General features: G+C 51.1%; 1 protein-coding gene across 3 annotated transcripts in view; it reads left to right on the top strand.

The window, feature by feature from the left end:
* The first annotated feature begins 1,088 nt into the window (after positions 1-1,088).
* The window catches only part of SLC6A9 (solute carrier family 6 member 9), a 114,321-nt gene continuing 97,463 nt past the window's right edge, over positions 1,089-17,946 (top strand). For all 3 annotated transcript variants that reach the window (XM_061567824.1, XM_061567825.1, XM_061567823.1), the window contains exon 1: positions 1,089-1,513. The gene's annotated coding sequence lies outside the window, so the exon portion shown is untranslated. The remainder of the gene's footprint in view (positions 1,514-17,946) is intronic.

The raw sequence follows: 17,946 nt of genomic DNA, 5'->3' as shown, positions 1-17,946 counted from the left end.
GACCGTGTTTGTGACATGGGTACGTTGCAAGTTCAACATTAGGCGCATTAGGCGTGGACACGACCCCCTACACGTAGCCTTCACAAATAACGCTTCCTCCAAGCTCACAGAGGCACGGCGGTGGAATGGGGAAGGGAGGGGTCGGGTGCTTGGGTAAGTGCCGGGAGGTTGGGGGGTTAGGCATGGGATGTCGAAGAGTTGTAAGTTGCAGTGTGTGCGCCAGTGTGTGTATCGCGTTGCGCTACGAACCTGACGACCCCCGATTCGTTTCCCGCTCACGGCCAACACCGGTGACGATTATATCTGAACCGGTCCTGGACCTCCCCTAGGTCGACTCAGCCTCAAATGAGTACCTGGTGCGATGTGTAAACATCGCCACTAGGGCGACAAAGGCGGCCGGGCGTGGTGTTGGCCACCCACCCCCTCGTGTGCCCTGCCGGTCTTCAATAGGTGCTCGCTACCAGCACTTGGCCCCTACAGTCTATACAGGCTACACGGGGGGGTCTTTGTTATAGATGAGTGTTGGGAGTGGTAGCGCAGTGATTATGGCTCGCTGCGCTATCGAGTTTCATCTCCACTGGTGAGCCAAAGGTGGCCGGGCGCGGCGCTGCCGACACCACCCCCTCGTGTGCGGGGTGGAACTCGCGAGTGGCCGCGAACAGCACTTGCCCCGACAGCCTGTTGAAGTGGGGAGTCTTTGCCTTTGTAGAGCGCTGTGGGTCAGCGCACTGCGACATGGACCGAGTTGGATGCCCGTCCACGGACTGCTCAGCGATAGCTAAACCTGTCCGACTCCTCCCTCCCCATCGCCCTAAAAGCACGAGTTGTGTGCACGGTGCGCCGTGTGAAAGACCACGCCGGACTTCGTAGGCGCTCGCTAGCGGCACTTGCCTCAGCGCCCACGACGCGTGCGGGCTACACGGGTGAGCTTTATCTTTGTCCTGGGGGGGGGGGGTGTGGGTAGGGGAAAATGAGGCAGAGTGTTAGGGGAGGTAGGTCACTTCGGGAAGTCGTAGGAAGGGAGGGAGGAAGGAGAGAGAGAGGGGAGATAGAGGGGGGGCAGGGGAGAGAGAGAGAGGCGGAGCTTTAAATGAAGAGAGAAGCCCCTTCTCCCACAGAGCTCAGCTCCACTCGCTGCCTGGGAGTGCGCGCCGGGTTTACTAGACCAGTCGGACAGACCCAGAACTTCAGCACTTGTCGTCTGCCTCTCTCTCTCTTACTCACACACACACAGATCTCTTTCGCTCAAACACACACCCATCCACCCATCTCTCTCTCTCAGTAGAGAGCGAGAAGACTCAGCGTCGCTGCAACTGAACGCAGGAGCCAAGCGCGGTGGTTCAAGATTCAACGGTCATCATCATCTTCAGTATCTCTCTCTCTCTCCCTCTCCTGGAGTCGCGGTAACTCTCAGCCCCGCCGCTATTGTCTCTGTCATACGAGTCTCTTCATTCGGAGCTGCCGGAAGTCCCCTCCCGGCCGCCTTTGTCTTCCCGGCGTCTCGGCAAACGAGGTTGAGTGATTTGTCGCACGTTGATCATGCCGCACGTGCGCGCGCAACACCACATGCAACACACGCAACACCACACGCAACACCATACGCAACACACGCAACACACGCAAGCAACGTGTGTGTGTGTGCAGGCACACGGTATTCAACACATGCACACGCTCAAAGGCTGGACGCACACGTGCACAGGAGCACACACGTAGCAACACGTGCAACACGCATACAAAACACGCACACCCACACGCAGACCCGAGAACACACAATCTCGCACACACGAACAGGAGTGTGTAGGCAGACAACACCGCGTTTACACGTGCATACACAAAGACAAAGGTCCCCCGTATAGCCTTTGACGGACTTTTGGGGAAAAGTTCAGTGACCGAGCAGCTGTTCAGGTCGGAACGGCGCCGGGAGAAGGTCCGTGGCCAACTGCCCGCACGGCCGCATTTGGTCTCTCCACTAGTGATTTTGTTTTTACACACCGCACCAGGTGCTCGTTTAAGGCTGAGTTAACACAGAGGATCCCCAGGACCGGTTCAGATAATCGTCACTGGTGTTGGTGGCCGTGAGCGGGTGCGTCGGGTGACTGGGTTCGTAGCGCAGCGCGCTATCCGCTACACTACCGCTAGCCCCCACACACACACGCGCGCACACAGACAGCGCACAGACACACACAGACACGTACAGGTGGGCACCCGGCACACGAGCGCAACACGCGCTACAGCCGCGCGACTTGAATCCCTCAACCCCAGGAAGAAAGCGGCTCCGCCACGATGATCGGATAGGGGGATAGGTTCCCCGACTTGTGCTCGCTCTCCCTCCCCGCGTCGATCATTGACACACCGGCGCTCATCCCGAGCCAGACGACGCGGCAATGCCCCATCCACAAATACAGCGGTACGCTCCCGCTACCTCCTGACGCCGTTGTCTGCGCTTGACCACCTGAATGGAAACAATTGCGTTGTTGCTCTGCAGCTACATCAGCAAGTACGAAAGAATAGGAACGGGTTAGAACGGAGAAGGAGCGGTGGCACGGCAGTTAGTGCACTGCGCTCCATACCCGAGGACACATGTGGCATGTGTACGTATGCACGTGTTTCTGTGTGTGGGTGCTGGCCACCCACCGACCCCCCTCCTGTGCCGTGCTGGCCTTCATAGGTGCTGCGTCGCTAACAGCACTTGCCCCAACAGCCTGCTAAGGCTATATGGGGGATCTTTGTATTTGTATACCTGTATTTGGGGGACGGAAGGTGTAGTAGCCGGCGCGCTGCACTACGATCCCGGCGAAATATTCGCAACTTAAATCTGGCGAATATTTTAACAGGGTAGGGGCCTCGCTTCAGGTTGACTCGGCCTCAAATGAGAGACTAACGCGGCAGGGCGTCATGTCGGCCACTCACTCCCTGGTGCTCGCTAATAGTCCTTGCCCCAACAGTCTGTTCAAGGCTAACACGGGGGATTCATTCACGTAGGTAAAACATTTTAATTAATAAAAGTAAAATAAAAAATAAAATAAAAATCACGACGTTTCGGAGGTAACACAAGCTTCCGTCGGATTTTACGGACCGTGTGTTTCGGAGTTTGTCCCAGGAACTGGTTTATATGTCTCTCGCCATCGATGATGACGATGATGGTTTTAGCCTTGACCAAGAATCTAACTTATCCGGTTGGCGAGTTTTAACTTCATAGTGCAGCGCGCTAATCACTGCGTCACCACTCCCACCCAGTAACTCGGTTGAAAGACGGCAGCTTTAATGAGAGACGTGGTCTGGTTTTTAATCTGTGTTTGTGTCACCACTGCCAACGCAGTCGCTTAAGTACTTTTATTTCATTATTTTCACCGTGGAGCCAGCAGTGTTGTGCGTGAATTCCTCAATTCTTCTTGTGCGCCATGATGAAGGGCAATTGCCCGAAACGTCGCCTGTTAAGGCCACAATGTTATTGACGAAAGAGTTTAATTGTCATCGGCACACTTTTTTCTGAATGACTGGGTTTCCGAGTTGCTTATTTATAATCTACTGCTGGATGAAGACCTCCCAAAGCCTTTTGATGATGGGGGAGGGGAGGGGGTGCTGTTGTTTGACCATACTTCACCACGTTGGTCAGTTGCGGGTTGGAAGAGATGTGGGGGGTGTCCATGACTGGTTATGATATCATTCGCCGCTAATGATGTCAATCAAACTAAAGGCAACCTGGTTCGTAGTGTAAATGATATCACTGCTGCGCCGCCACTCCCCACCAAGTTACGTTTATTCGAGATGGAAAAGTCTGTTGGAATATTTATTGGACTGATAGAAAATAATAATTCCTTTAAAAAAAAGACAACCCGTACCACTGAAAAGTGGGATCAATGTTATTTACATCAACATCGTCATCTGCAACATCGTCATCATCAGCATCATCGTGATCAGCATCGTCATTTACATCAAAATCGTTATCAAAATCGTCATCAACAACATTGGTGGCATTGTGTTCCTTTCCATGGCCAACATGCAAAAAATTAAAAAGTGCGTCATTAAAATACAAATTAGTAGCAATACCCATCATCATCACCATCGTCATCATCATCCCAACGATAGCCTCAAACACAGTTGCAAGTATTACGGAGATGATAACAACGTTCCAAGATTATACGGATTACACACGAGAGAGGGGGCCTATTCGGTAGATCTGGATCCCAGCGGGTGGAGTGGTGGCGCAGTGATTAGCGCACAGCGCGATGACCTCGACAGCCTGAGTGGAGAGTGATATCAGAACTGCTCCGAGACGCCTCCACCTCCCTTCACCAACCCGCGGTGACTAGCGCGGTGAAGTATGGTTAAATCAGCCTCCACGTCGAACGCCACTTCGGGGGAGGGGAGGGGAGGGGGATGTCTTCATCCAGTGGTGGACTGACGAGGCAAAGGCGCAGCCCTGCAAGTGCTTGCTCACGCCACTGCTGGTGGAAGGGCCTTTGCTTTCGGGAGCTGTAAGAGGTTGGAGCACCCACACTTTAACCCCACACCACGTGACCTGCTCACGACGAATTGACGTGCACCTCCGACAACTATAATCGATGGATAGAGGCAGGGGGTGGGAGGAGGAGGAGGAGGGGGGGTTAAGAAACGTTTTCTTCTCATTGCTTCAACTGCCGCGCCGGAAGATCGAATTTAACCGACGGCCCCTTGCTTTGTCCGGTGTTGCCGCTATGGCACCACGACAGCTCTCGCGCACTTACATCGGGGCTGTGAATGGGGCTGTGAATGGGGGTCTCCCACCTTGAGAAGTCACCACGGTGGCTAGGAGATGTTAACGAACTACGCCTGACATGCAGGAGGTCGTGGGTTCGATCCTGATCCTGACAGCTGCTATATATTTGGAGTTTGCGTGTCTCTCTCTCTCTCTTATCATCATCACGGTGGCTAGGAGATGTTAACTACCTCGCCTGGTATACAGGAGGTCGTGGGATCGATCCCAAACCCTGACGCCTGCTGTATATTTGGAGTTTTCGTGTCTCTCTCTATCATAATCATTATCACGGTGGCTAGGATATGTTAACTACCTCGCCTGGTATACAGGAGGTCGTGGGATCGATCCCAAACCCTGACGCCTGCTGTATATTTTGAGTTTTCGTGTCTCTTTCTATCATAAGCATTATCACGGTGGCTAGGATATGTTAACTACCTCGCCTGTAATGTAGGAGTTCGTGGGTTCGATCCTGATCCTGACACCTGCTATATATTTCGAGTTTGCGTCTCTCTCTTCCTCCGTGATCGCGGTAGATTTTTCTCCAGGTCCTCCGGTCTTTGTCCTCCACATTCAGAATCAGCATCGCGTGTGGAGAGTATTTACTGCTGTACATTTCCACGCGAGGATGATGAGCGACTTCGTTGAGCTGTCACTTGTATATAGCCAAGTCGCTTCTGAAAAATGACGATCCAGTATGTCTGGGTGGGCCTTAGTTAGTAAAAACAAAACCGAGGACATAGAAATGGTTGATTCTCAACGGACCTGTCAAGAGGAATTGAGCAGAACTGGATTTTCAGGAAACAAATCTTCCGTTGCTGCTGTTGCGTTAGCGCTGGCGCACGAGCCACAAATAACAACACTAAATTTCGATGTAAAGCTTTCGTGACTGCAGGGATTCATCTTCTTGGTTCTTTCGGTAAAGTCACGTAGAAGGGAAGTAATACAATAATAACCCGAGGACGGCTGCTTGCGTTATTTCGGCCACAACGCAAGCAGCCGTCCTCAGGTGAAGACCAGGTCTGTCGGGGAGACAGCGTCTGAAACTCTCCCCGACAGACCTGGTCTTCACCTGAGGACGGCTGCTTGCGTTGTGGCCGAAACGTCGTGAGAATTATTTTATTACGTTTTATTTTTATTATTTTATTACTTCCCTTCTACGTGACTTTACCGAAAGAACCAAGAAGATCAATAACAACACGTTTGTCACGAACGACGTTTCGGGAAACGTGGGGAGGATGCATTCAGCTTAACGTGAGATGCAAGTCTGCTTGAGCCGGCGCGGTCTGATCATTTCAAAAAGTCAGAGCTCGCGATCGGACGATTAAGCTCCGAGGCAGCCTGAGCCACGCGTCGTGGTGCGTTGATGTGGAATTTGGTAGTCAAAGGTTTTCAGCCAAAAGTAAAGGAGAAGTAGCTTTCATAGTTCAGAGTTTGACCCTTACATTGACACGTACAGTATAAACACAATGTTTTTTGTGAACGTGAAAACAAGCAGGGTTATGACAAGAATGTTGCCACAAAATGACCACATGGCCTAACCCATAACGAAACTATGGTTGGTTTCTATGCGGGTCTATAGTTCTATGTAAATGTATGGATCTCTCTGTGAGTACAATATGTTTCCGTGTGAGTCTGTAGGTGTCAGTGTTAGTCTATGCGTCTGTGTGGCTATATCGGTCCCTCAGTGAGTCCATAGGTGTCTGTGTGTGTCTGTAGGTCTCAGTGTTAGTCTATGCGTCTGTGTGGCTATATCGGTCCCTCTGTGAGTCCATAGGTATCTGTGTGTGTCTGTAGGTCTCAGTGTAATTATATGCGTTTGTGTGGTCATATGGGTCCCCGTGTGAGTCTATGGGTGTCTGTGTAAGTCTTCGGGTCTCCGTGGATGTCTATGGGTCTCCATACAGTACTAGACAATGTGCATTCATATAGTGTCCTCGAGAAGTTGGGCAGAAGCTCCGCATATTTATTGAACGTAAAGAGGCAGTCGGTGATTGTCGGCGGGTTGAAAGGGAAGATCCTGAGCCTGAACTTGAACAGGGACACGGAGTGGACACCGCACGGATGGAAGTCTCTGAGGGCAGCAGAGGAGAAGAAGCGACCGCCCACTACTTAAGCGACATGGAGCTGCGACAGAGAGCTGTGGTGGCAACCGAAATTCGTGATTATATAGTTAGTGTCGTTGACTCGTATTGGTTGTTATTCCACATATATAACTAGCAAACGCTAAATTCAAGAATAGATGCATATTTATTTTCATATTTTGTGCTTGAGTCATATCACGTTTATTTGTTTCTCACTAAACAGTATTCTCCATCAAACGTAATACGGTACATTTCCTTTCACGATATATTTTTCCCTCTCATTCTAAGCTACCATGTGCCGATATGTGTCCTCTCTCTGTGTGTCCTTGTGATGTCTGTCTGCTTGTATGTCTGTCTATAGTTTTCTAGTTAGATGTTTGTTGCTATTTCTTTTATGCCTGATGATGATTGCTTGTGTTGCAATCGAAACGTCGTAATTTGCTATTATTTTAATTTATTATTTTATCTTTAGACGTGACTTAACCGAAAGAACCAAAGAATAATTCCTGCACTCACGAAAGCTCCAAAATTAAGATTACCACAGTGGGCTTGCTATCATACATAGATGTGCTCGAGAGGTCCAGTTCTTTAAAGGAACTCATTGATAGCATCTGCTACCACGGATGGTACCGATGATAAACTATTTGGTGATGCTGCTGCTGCGCTCCATAGGTACGATTAACAATAACAAAACATTCGTCAAAAACAACACTGTGGTCTTCAAATAAATAAAATAAACATTCAGCGACGTTTCGGGAAATTATTTACGGCACGTAACATTGTTTTACGAACGAGGAATAAAATTCCACTTCCTGAAACGTCATCTGTTAAATATGTGCAATTTTAAGGCCACGGTGTTATTGAAAGAATGTGTTGACATTTCTGTTGTGCGTGATACACGCTTGAGAGAAGGCCGACCGAGATAATAATAACTATAATGTGTTCATCGTCATCGTCACAAACTGCATCTCACATTCGATGAGGACCCTTAGACGAGGTGGAAACCATCATCAGCTGCAAGGCGGTTAGCCGAGAACCAACAATTGCCCGAGCACTGCAGTCCTCTTACTATTAAGATGTTTTCAGGCAGTTAACGTGGGAGGAAACCTGATCGTCCAAAGAAAAACCCGCGCGCGCGAGGGCACAACACTATATCCCGTATAGAAGGGACAAAGAGTTGGAGGATGCATTCTCCTGGCGAGTCAGGGTATGGCAACTACCTCGACAGCATTCGTGCCATCCACCAACAAACCCCTCCGTTGCGCCCGCAGAGGCTGTCGTGATTATTGATCATGGGCCACGCGCATAGCCGCCATCGCCCAGCCGGCCGGCTCGAGATACGACGAAAGATCATGCGAATTCCGAGTGATTTTTTCATTGGCGTGCGTGCGTGGGTGCGTGCGTGCGTTAGCTCGTGTGTGTTACGTACGCACGTGTTGATACCAGCGGCCGACTGATCAGGCAGGGGCCACGCCATGGGCCAGCGGGTGTGGCCCCCTTGAGAAATCGGCAATGGGTCTAAAATGTCAAGGGCCACAAGTTCGTTAACGCGTGATACCTTGATCGATTGCAGCGGGGGCCGATCGTGCAAAACCGGAGGCTTCCAGCGGGCGCAATCCTGACAGCCCTTGATGAACAGTGCCACATCATCCTCCATAGCCGGCCAATAATAGTCACGCTTGATGGTTAACACAGTTTTCCGAACACCCAAGTGCATTCATTTCTCGTGCATTACGCGAGTTAGTTTCCCTCGGAGGACTGTGGGTACCACAACACAGGACCTCTGTAACTCAGCGTCTTATCGCATAAGGAGGCCATCATGAAGGGCAATTGGCTGGGGACTCCGCCGGAGCGGTCTTATTGGCGGCCGCTTTAATGCGGCGTCTTAGTTTCAACAGAGAGGTATGCTCCATCTGTAGGCGGGACCATTCACTGTGAGTGAGGCCCAGTCCGCGATCTGCGGGCATTGGCCCTCCCTGAGGAGGAGCTGTGCCGGCAGTCGCTAGCAACTGAGGCGCACTTCCAACTGTAGGCCTGCAATGACTAGCGGCCATCGCACATTCACATCCACCGTGCGGTACCAACCGAGACAAGGCATCCGCGTTACCGCGCTGTGCCCCTTTTCTGTAAATGACATCGAAGGAATACTCCTGCAACACCTCGAGCCAGCGGTGACAGCTGACCAGAAGGTTGATCTATGCGCAGGGAGTATTGCAAGGTGGCATGATCCGTACGAACGAGAAACCGCCTACCACACAACTAGGGCCTTATTCTTAGGTGTTTTCGGTAAAGTCACGTAGGTAAAACATCAAAATTAATAAAAATAATAAAATAAAAATAAAGATCACGACGTTTCGGAGGCAACACAAGTCTCCGTCATCAGGTGGGACAGTCACAGCCAGATCAGCTGCATCAAGTGAGGCAATGATTCAAGATGTAATCCCTTAAAAGCGAGTTGAGGGGGGGAGGAGAGGGGGGGGCTCATCAGCTCAACTCGCTTTTAAGGGATTACATCATGAATCATTGCCTCACTTGATGCAGCTGATCTGGCTGTGACTGTCCCACCTGATGACGGAGACTTGTGTTGCCTCCGAAACGTCGTGATCTTTATTTTTATTTTATTATTTTTTATTAATTTTGATGTTTTACCTACGTGACTTTACCGAAAACACCTAAGAATATGATTCCTTGCAGTCACGAAAGCTTCAAGTCTACAAGTAGGGCCTGTACAACTGTACAAAGTAAACAATGGCCGCCAGCTCTCTGCGCGTTACACAATAACGCTGCTCTGCGGAGGATAACACGCGGCTGCCATAGGCTACAACCCTTTCGGCCACCGTCGACCACCTGGGAAAGCACAGCCCCTATGCCCGTGTCGCTGGCGTCAGTATCCAGGACAAAGGGCAGCGAAAAGTCGGGGTAACCCAGGGGAGGCGCGTCAGCAAGGGAATCCCGAAGCGTGACAAACACTTCCTCTTTGCCCCAACGAAATTGTTGGTCCTGAGTGGACAGCGGGTGGAGTGACTTGGCAATAGTCACGAAATCAAGGACAAAACGGTGGTAGTACGAGGCAAACCCCACAAAACTGCGAACCTCAGCAACTGATGTAGGGGTTGGCCAAGCACGAACACACGCAGTTTTGTCAGGGTCGGAGGCAACCCCCGATGCGCTCACCACATTACCCAAATACCTCACGGACGACTGCAACAAGTGGCACTTCTGGGGTTTAAATTTGTGAGATCAACAAGGTGTTGTGGCTCACTTGTGAGATCAACAAGGCGTTGTGGCTCACTTGTGAGATCAACAAGGTGTTGTGGCTCACTTGTGAGATCAACAAGGCGTTGTGACTCACTTGTGAGATCAACAAGGCGTTGTGACTCACTTGTGAGATCAACAAGGTGTTGTGGCTCACTTGTGAGATCAACAAGGTGTTGTGACTCACTTGTGAGATCAACAAGGTGTTGTGGCTCACTTGTGAGATCAACAAGGTGTTGTGACTCACTTGTGAGATCAACAAGGTGTTGTAGCTCACTTGTGAGATCAACAAGGTGTTGTGGCTCACTTGTGAAATCAACAAGGTGTTGTGACTCACTTGTGAGATCAACAAGGTGTTGTGACTCACTTGTGAGATCAACAAGGTGTTGTGACTCACTTGTGAGATCAACAAGGTGTTGTGACTCACTTGTGAGATCAACAAGGTGTTGTGACTCACTTGTGAGATCAACAAGGCGTTGTGACTCACTTGTGAGATCAACAAGGTGTTGTGACTCACTTGTGAGATCAACAAGGTGTTGTGACTCACTTGTGAGATCAACAAGGTGTTGTGACTCACTTGTGAGATCAACAAGGTGTTGTGGCTCACTTGTGAGATCAACAAGGTGTTGTGGCTCACTTGTGAGATCAACAAGGTGTTGTGGCTCACTTGTGAGATCAACAAGGTGTTGTGGCTCACTTGTGAGATCAACAAGGTGTTGTGGCTCACTTGTGAGATCAACAAGGCGTTGTGGCTCACTTGTGAGATCAACAAGGCATTGTGGCTCACTTGTGGCTCACTTGAGGCTCACTCGTGGCGAGCACTTTGGGTGTAATGAGTGCGAACTGATGACGTGTGTCGCGAACGCATTCTCAATGTGGACGACACCTTTGCCATCATCATCAAAACAATAATTATAACACGGTGTGACCTTAAAATAAAGTAGGTCATCGGCGACTTATCGAGCAATGGGTGTGGGAGGAGGGGGGGGGGGTCTTTAATTCCCCAGTGGATTGACAAAGGGTCTGGAAATGAACGTTGATGATAGTGTCCAAGGGTTTCGACATGAGTGCACAATATTTCGATTTAAAGCTTTCGTGACTGCAGGGATTCATCTTCTTGGTTCTTTCGGTAAAGTCACGTAGAATGGAAATAATAAAATAATAAAAATAAAACATAATGAAATAATTTTCACGACGTTTCGGCCACAACGCAAGCAGCCGTCCTCAGGTGAAGTCTGAATGACTCTGTCTTCTCGACAGACCTGTTCTTCACCTGAGGACGGCTGCTTGCGTTGTGGCCGAAACGTCGTGAGAATGATTTTATTATGTTTTATTTTTATTATTTTATTATTTCCATTCTACGTGACTTTACCGAAAGAACCAAGAAGATGAATCCCTGCAGTCACGAAAGCTTTAAATCGAAATTTTATACGTTCATTTGGTTTCATTTCTAGCCCACGTGACTGTACTGAAAGAACCAAGAAGATGAGTGCACAATGTTCAAAACTTTCAACATCGATGACACGGCGTCCGTAAAAGTCCCTGAGACATCCGGGGACACGCTTTGGTCAAATTCTCGCACGATTTACTCGACAGACCTGGGCTCGGGACTCGAACCGTGTCGCAAAAGCGGGAATCGAGTTCAAGTCTCGCTGAACGACTCGTGAACTTCAACTCATGGGCTCGCAAATCGACGCGACCACGCACTGCAACACGGCCACGCATACGGGCTCCGTGCGCGCGGAGGTTTTGGGTTCGTCGGCCTTTGTTAGAAACAAAAGCTGAAAAGTGCGCAAAGAAGCGTGGAGGGGTGCATGCTTGGAACGTGACGCCGAGAGAGGAACGCGCGGCGTGGCAAACACGCGCAATTGTTACCATATTGAGCGTCAGGACCATTCAGGGAGGATTGGGCGGGACCCCATCGCGTCTCGGAGCTTTCAGGGGGCCCGTGGTCGAGACTAACGACGGAGTGGCAGCCAGAGAGGACGTCCTCCGGCAGCGGGGATGTTGACACGGGTTGACGAAGCTAGCTCTGTGGGTGCAGGTGCTTTGCGACGGATCGATTGTTGCATCGCACGACCGTGAGTGGACGACGACTGCTCGGAGAGTGGAATCGGCCTTAATGCAACAGTGGATAGAGAGATCGTGGCCGATGATTTAAAAAAAAATGTTGCGCCGAAGGAGCGCTAATTAACGAGTGAGTACACGAGGCGCTACCCCCCCACCCCCCATCCACGGCGCCGCATGTCGGATGCGCGGAGGTCGAAGTTCCCAGAGTAGCCTCTCTTTTTTTTACGATCAGTGCAAACAAGAAGATGCTCGGTGTAGTCGGCTCTTTGCTTCGTTCATCATTTCGTAATTTTTTTTTTTAACTTTGCTTTATGTAACCCTCCTCCCTCTCGCTCACTCTCTCGCTCCCTCGCTCGCTCACTCACTCGCTCACTCTCTCGCTCACTCTCTCGCTCACTCTCTCGTTCACTCACTCGCTCACTCACTCGCTCACTCTCTCGCTCACTCTCTCGCTCACTCTCTCGTTCTGCACGCAGCCCTTCTCGCAGTCCAACGGCCTCTCTTCCTCCTCCTCCTCCCCCTCTGCCTCCTCTTCCTCCTCCTCTTCCTCTTCATGCCCCGCACCGTTTGGTTTTTGTCATGCACGGCGTCTCGCGCTGCATTGTGCGCATTGTGTGCGCGGCTCGAGCTGGGGGAGAGAGGAGACACGGGAGAGGAGGAAGAGGAGGAGGTGGAGGAGGAGGAGGAGGCGAGAGAGGAGGAGGAGGAGAGAGGCGGTGGAGGCGAGGGAGATGGAGGAGGATGAGGATGCGAACTGTGCAAACACGTGGAGCGCATACAGATGCGCAAAAGGAGGCAGCCCCCCCCTCCTTCCCCCTCTTCCCCCCTCCTCCCCCCCTCACCATCCCACCCCTCCCTCTATCGCTGAGCTCTCCTCTCTCGCTCGCTCCTCACCCCTCACTCTCTCACTTTCTCGCTCTCGCCCCTCTTTTCTCTCCTCGCAATCTCTCTCACCTCTCTCCTCTTCCTCACTTTCTCAGTCTCCCCCTTTTCTCTCTCTCTCTCTCTATTGGAGCTCTCTTTCTCTCTCCCCTCTCACTTTGTGTCTCTCTCTCCAAGCTCCCTCTCCAGTCGAGATCTCTCTTTTTTACGATCAGAGGAAACAAGAAGATGCTCGGTGTATTCGGCACTTTGCTTCGTTCATTATTTAGTTTTTTGTTTTGTTTGTTAATGCTTTTCTTTATGTACCCCCCCCCCCCTCTCTGCCCCCCCACCCTCTCTCTCTACCCCCACTCGCTCTCTCTTTTATTTTTTCCACGCGTGCTCCTCTCCTCTCCCTCACCTCTCTCTCTTTTTAAATTTCTCTCCAACTCTCTCATTTTTTTTTAGCTCTCACTCCATCACCCTCTCGCTCTGTCTCGCCCCCCACCCTCTGTCGCACTCTCTCCTCTCCCTGGACACGACACTTGGTTTATATGTTGTGAACATTGCGATGTTTATCATTTCAGGGTCTGCTTTTTTAATATCCTGCACCGCGGAACAGAGACACTGTGATTCATCGTTCGTCTCCAATCGACAACAACTTCTCTCTTTTCTCTCGATAGTAAATTCGAGTGTTGCAGTGGCGCGTCTGTGTCGTGATCTGGGGAATGAAGTTGGGGTCCGGGTTATGGCTTCAGGGACTCATCACAACACCTCCATCCACTCTCCCCTCTCGCCTCTGACTTTCCCGTCTCGCTCACTCCTCCCGCCCTCCCCTCTCTTTCTCTCTCCTCACTCTCCCTTCTCACTCAATCCCCCGCCCCCCCATTCTCCTCTCTCACTTCTCCATCACCCCCCCCCCCTTATGTCGCTCTCTCTCTCTTCCCCTCCCACTCCCTCCCTCCCTCTATCACCCCTCCCCCGTGACTCTCTCGCTGCCCATTATGGTGATGGACAGCACCAGTTTTCCTATTTTCTCCCTCATTTTATCTTTCTCTCTCACTCTCTCCTCCCTCCCTCCATCACTCCCCCCCGCCCTCCATCACCCCATCAACGCTCCCCCTCCTTCCATCACCATCACCTTCCCTCCCCTCTTCCCACAAATACCGCTCCCTCCCCTCTTCCATCACCCATCACGCTCCTCCCTCCCCTCTTCCATCACCCATCAACCCCCCTCCCCTCTTCCATCACCCATCACCGCTCCCTCCCTCCCCTCTTCCCACACCCATCACCGCTCCTCTCCCCTCTTCCCACCCATCACCGCTCCCTCCCTCCCCTCTTTCCATCACCCATCAACCGCTCCCTCCCTCCCCTCTTCCATACCCATCACCGCTCCCCCTCCCCTCTTCCATCACCCATCAACGCTCCCCCTCCCCTCTTCACATCACATCACCGCTCTCTCCCTCCCTCTTTCCCACACCCATCACCGCTCCCTCCCTCCCCTCTTCCCACACCCATCACCGCTCCCTCCCTCCCCTCTTCCATCACCATCACCGCTCCTCCCTCCCTCTTCCATCACCCATCACCGCTCCCCTCCCCTCTTCCTCACCCATCAACGCTCCCCTCCCCTCTTCCATCACCCATCACCGCTCCCCCTCCCCTCTTCCATCACCCATCACCGCTCTCTCCCTCCCCTCTTCCCACACCCATCACCGCTCCCTCCCTTCCTCCCCTCTTCCATCACCCATCAACGCTCCCCCTCCCCTCTTCCATCACCCATCACCGCTCTCTCCCTCCCCTCTTCCCACACCCATCACCGCTCCCTCCCTTCCTCCCCTCTTCCATCACCCATCAACGCTCCCCCTCCCCTCTTCCATCACCCATCACCGCTCTCTCCCTCCCCTCTTCCCACACCCATCACCGCTCCCTCCCTTCCTCCCCTCTTCCATCACCCCATCAACGCTCCCCCTCCCCTCTTCCATCACCCCGCCCGCTCCCTCCCTCCAATCACCCCGCCACCCCCACCCCTCCCCCGTGTCTCTCCCGTTGCCCATAACGGTGATGGAAAGCGCCAGTTTTCCGTCTGCTGCGCTCCGTGCTCAGACGCAGATCGCTGCTCGCGCGGTTTGCTCGTTATGACCCCCGCCTGTAAATTACTCTCCGGATTGATTACGCGTGCAGCACGTTGCTTAATTATGTGTTTGCGCCTCCCTCTGTGTATCTGTGTGTGTACGTGTGTGTGTATGTACGTGTGTGTATGTACGTGTGTGTGTGGAGCGGTGGTGTAGCGATTAGCGCGTTGCGCTACGAACCTGACGACCCGAATTCGATTCCCGCTCACGGCCAACATCGGTGACGATTATCCGAACCGGTCGTGGGCCTCTCCTAGGTCGACTCAGCCTCATAATGAGTACCTGGTGCGATGTGTGAACATACATCTCCACCAGGAAGACAAAGGCGGGCGGGCGTGGTGTTGGCCACCCACCCCCTCGTGTGCCGTGTCGGCCTTCATAGGTGCTCGCTAACAGCACTTGCCCCTACAGTCTACGGCTATGGGGGGGGGGGGGGGGGATCGTTGTCTTTGTTGTCTGTTGGCTCAATGCAGGCGCATTGCACGCTCCGAGTAGTAGTATAGAGGTTGGAGGAGACGCGCTACCATATCCGGCCGCCCGAGTTCGATTCCCGCTCACGGCCAACATTAATCTGTGCCTCTCCGAGGTCTGTTGACTCAGCCCTACAAATGAGTACCTGATTTCGATTTAAAGCTTTCGTGACTGCAGGGATTCATCTTCTTGGTTCTTTCGGTAAAGTCACGTAGAATGGAAAAGTCACGTAGAATGGAAATAAAATGTTTTTTTTTTATTAGTTCCATTCTACGTGACTTTACCGAAAGAACCAAGAAAATTAGTACCTGGTTCAGTGTGTAACCACAAGCATTGGGGAGACAAAGGCGATCGGGCGTGGGTGTTGGCCAGTCACCCGCTCGTGCTCACAAACAGCACTTGCCCTCAACATGCTGCTGAGGCTATACGGGGGTATATATTTGTATGTGTGGCGCGTGAATGGGTGCGCATGCGTCGACACTAATGTCCGCGTGCCATTGGCTGTTCTCAAAGATTTATGAAATCCCATTGCCTGTGAACGAAAAATACCTCTCGCTGCATCCATTCGGGTCTCCGTGCGGGCGTGCAGATATTCCCGAATCGAATTTTGAACAGTGCTGTACAATCACATTAATAAGGGCGGTAATGGGACAGCGTCTCAAACACAAACGCAATCACACACACAAGCACACACAAGCACGCGCGCGGTGTCTATAATATCTTATTGTGATGAATCTGATCCTTAAATTTTTTACTTTGTTCATATTGCGCCGAACAAGAGCGTCGTACGACTCTATCGACCCGACATCGATCCCTGGGCAGCCGTGCGCGACGCGGGTCGCAAATTGTTCCTTGAGCATGGCTTTGAAGCTCCCTCCCCTAGGTTGACTCAGCCTGACATAACAATAAAATGTGCCATTTGTCTAACCAGGAAAGTTTCGCTGATGAGTCTCAAGGCAATATTTTTTTTGCCAAGAGGGTCCTGCATTTAAGGCGGTACGGCAATGTGCGGACTAATATCATTTGTGGGTTTTCTGCGGTGTCCTCCCTCTTGTATAGAACACTCATCAATTGGCTGATATCATCTTAATGTATATAAAGGACTGCAGATCTTGGGTACACTCCCTGGCTGTTTGCCTTTCAGCTTGGTCTGTGACGCGACGCTATGAAACTAAAACTTTCAACGATTTTCTTTTCAGGTAAGGCCCACTCAGCTATATAGTTCTTTTTCAGAAGCGACCTGGCCACAAATGATAGCTCAACGAAGTGGCTCATCACGTGGAAATGAATAGCAGCTTAATACTCTAAACGCACGTCGATTCGAAATGTGGAGGGAATCGACCACGGGGAAAACACGCTAATTCCAAATATACAGAAGGCGTCAGGATCGGAATCGAACCTATGACCTCCTATATACCAGTCAAGGGAGTTAACATCTCATAGCCACCGTGATGATGAAAGAGAGAGAGAGAGAGACACGCAAACTCCAAATATACAGCAGGCGTCAGGATCGGGATCGAACCCACGACCTCCTGTATACCAGGCGAGGGAGTTAACATCTCCTAGCAACCGTGATGATGATGAGAGAGAGAGAGACACGCGAACTCCACAGATATAGCAGGCGTCAGGGTCGGGATCGAACTCACGACCTCCTGCGATATAAAAACAAAAAAAGCATCATTATTATTATTACTACATATTATGACTAACTTAATTAGACTATTTCAGGAGGGTTCTGCATTGGGTGTTTGGCCAATGGAGTTATATTTATTTATTTAGAGTGTCTCGCTTCTTGTTGGAAGAAAACCTCGGTTCCCGTAAAAAACCCAACGACGCACACGGGCGGAGAATGTGACAAAATATAAAAAAAACATCTGCAAACATTGGGGTGCGTGTACAAACCCACTTGCTGCACTGGCACCTCGGCTTCACACTCGAGTTGGAACGGAGCCGTGATTCCTGCTTTTCGACCAAACTTAACCGTGCCAATCGCACCCCCCGATTAGCACGGCTGGCTATGCACGGTGCGAAAGAAGTTCAACATTAAAACTCTGCCCCCCCCCACCCCCTCCACCTTCTGGACTGGGAAATCGTCGTGTAGATCTGTGCTCTGTACAGCAATGAAGATCAAGGAAGCCTCATCACGCAAGAGCTAATCTTTTGTTCAACGTCTTATGATGCTGGTTGTAATCTCCAACGGAACGTCGTAAATATTGACGGTGTACATTACAATACAAATAGATTTTCGCTCTTCAACATTCCTCCTCCGCTGTTGTGCGATCAAACAAAGCAATTGACACATTTGCCCCGGAACGTGAGAACTTGATTTTGATTGTCT

This window comes from Lethenteron reissneri, chromosome 39 (genome assembly GCF_015708825.2).
Source record: "Lethenteron reissneri isolate LAM-NWPU_2019-01 chromosome 39, ASM1570882v1, whole genome shotgun sequence".
NCBI classification, from domain to species: Eukaryota; Metazoa; Chordata; class Hyperoartia; order Petromyzontiformes; family Petromyzontidae; genus Lethenteron; species Lethenteron reissneri.
The sequence above is the reverse complement of the archived record's forward strand: the minus strand, read 5'-3'. Positions and strand labels throughout refer to the sequence as shown.